The sequence below is a fragment of the Nannospalax galili genome, unplaced genomic scaffold (genome assembly GCF_000622305.1).
Source record: "Nannospalax galili isolate Female #2095 unplaced genomic scaffold, S.galili_v1.0 scaffold747, whole genome shotgun sequence".
Lineage (NCBI taxonomy): Eukaryota > Metazoa > Chordata > Mammalia > Rodentia > Spalacidae > Nannospalax > Nannospalax galili.
Window position 1 is genome coordinate 815,966 of NW_008357686.1, and position 2,687 is coordinate 818,652.

Genomic DNA, 2,687 nt, shown 5'->3' on the forward strand with positions numbered 1-2,687 from the left:
CTTTGTGTTTGTGGCCCTATTTTGTGTTTCCATTATTATACCTTTCTTTCTGTAGCCTCTTGGGTATATTCCTTTCTTTTGTCCTTTATATTGCTTCAAGTATTCTCTATAGGGCTGGTTTGGAGGATATGAATTCTTTCAGCCTATTTGTGTCATGAAAATTTTTTCCATTCTCCTTTGACCATGATATAGTTTTGTTGGATAAAGTGTTAGGAGTTGGCATCCATGGTCATTTAGAACTGGGAATATTTTGGTCCAGACTCTTCTGACTTTCATAGTTTGAACTGAAAACTCAGCTGTAATTCTGATGGGTTTTCCTTTATATGTAACTTATTGTTTTTCTCCAGCAGCGTTCAGTACCCTTTGTTCTGTACATTTAATGTTTTTACTATGATATGCTGTGGGGAGTTTCCATTCTGGTCATGTCTAATTGGTGTTCTATGTGCTTCCTTTATTTCTATAGGAATATCTTTCCTTAATAGGGATGTTTTCTTCTATAATCTTGTTGAAGATATCTGTTCAATGCCATTGGCCTGAAATTCTTCTCCTTTCTGTATGCCTAAAATTCTTACAGTTGTTTTTTTCATGTTGTCTCACATTTCCTGAATATTCTATTCCTATGTTGTTTTGATTTTTTTTTGTCTTTTTTGAGACAGGGTCTCCTTGTAGCCCCAGCTGTGCTGGAACTCACTATGTAGACCAGGCTGGCTTCGAACTCACAAAGATCTGCCTGCCTCTACCTCCCAAGTGCTGGGATTAAAGGCGTGCACCACCACGCCCAGCTTTGTTTTGAATTTTACATAGTCTTTGCTTAAGGAGTCCAGATCTTCAACTTTATCACTCAGTCTTAATATTCTGTTTTCCATTTCATTCATTCTTCTTGTGAAACTTTCTCCTGTTGTTTCAAATTGGTTTATTGAGTTTTTCAATCCCATGTTCATTTGTATTTGGGTCTTCTTCCTTATTTCTATCTCTTTTATGAATTCACTTTTCAGTCATGAATTGTTTTTGATATTTTATTAAGCCACAATTTTGTATGTTCTTGGGCTTCTATTGTAAGTTTATGCCTTTCCTCTTTGAGTTCTTTGAATTGTCTGTGTTTTCTTGAAATTATTTATCATGTTTATGATTGTTCTTTTAAATTCTGCATCCTGGGGTTCCTCAGGGTGGTTCTCATTGTACTGAACTTCTATAGGACTGTAGTGGGTTTTTTGGGGGTCATATTCTCTTAGTTTTTCATATTGTTTGTGTTTTTGCATTGCCATTTGGGCTTATGGATGTTCTTTTTTGGTTGCGTCCAACAGGAACTTCTACTCTGCTTTTGTTTAATTTTGGTTCTGTCAATATTGTTTATGTAGCTTGGTTGCTTTTCATTCAGGTATGGAAAATAAATCAGTGGATGTTTCAGGTTCTTTCAGGGTAGTAGACTGGTCTGTGTGGATGGTGGGACAGGGTAGTAGGTAGACTGGTCAGGTTAGTAGGAGGGTTGGTCTGTGTCACACAGATCAGGAGCCAGTGGAGTCTATGTTAGGTTGTTAAGCGAGTCTGTGTTAGGAAGCTAGTCCAGGGATCTGAGGTGAAGGACTTGGCACCCACCTGGGTCCAAGACTAGCAGGAGACTGGGTGGGGGTAGATGAGGTGCATGGAATAGAGTTGCAGTGGGTGGAATCTGACTTACCAGAGTCCTGGATGGGCAGGTCTGTCCGACTGATTGGGAGCCAGGGAAGATGGCAGTTTGGGGGGGGCAGGTACCATTAAGTAGGGACTTAGTGATCTCTGGTAGGGTTAGCTAGTCTGGGTTAGGAAGCTAGTCCAGGAATCTGAGGTGAAGGAATCGGTGCCTGCCTGTGTCCAAGGCTAGCAGGGGACACTGAACTCTTTTTTAAAAGGTATTTTATGCCAGGCATGGTGGTGCACACCTTTAATGCCAGCACTCAGGAGGCAGAGGCAGGTGGATCTCTGTGAGTTCAAAGCCAGCCTGGTCTACATAGTGAGTTCCAGGCCAGCTGGGGCTACAGGGAGACCCTGCCTCAAAAAACTGAAAAAAAATTATTTTTATTTTATGTGTATTAGTGTATTGCCTGCATGTGTGTAAGTGCACCAGTGTCATACAATGCCCGTGGAGGTCAGAAGAGGGTGTTGGATCCCCCGGAACCGGAGTTAAGGACGCTTTTTAGCCACCATGTGGATGCTGGGATTCAAACCCGTGTCCTCTGCAAGAGCAGCCAATACTCTTAACTGCTGAGTCATCTTTCCAGCCCTTGTTTTGGTTTTTTGAAACAGTATCTTACTGTGTAGGCCAGGAGAGCCTGGAACTCATAGCAATCCTCCTGCCTCAGCATCCCAAGCACCAGAACCACTCACCACTCTTATTCGAGATATCACTGTAGACCTAGCATAGTGGCACATGCCTTTAATCCCGGCACTCTGAAGGCAGGAGAATGTGGATCTCTGTGAGTTTAAGGTCAGTCTAGTCTACATAGGGAGTTCTAGGCCAGCCAGGGCTACATAGTGAGTCCCTGTTTCAAAAACAAAAAACACAAAAAGATAATACTGTAAGTCCTAGCCCCAACAGTAAAGCAAGAAAAACAATAAAAGGCATGCCAATATTAGAACGAAAGAGAATGTAAAAAATGTTCTGTAAATATTTTCAGACAGAAAAATGATTTATGTTGAAAAACCCCAAG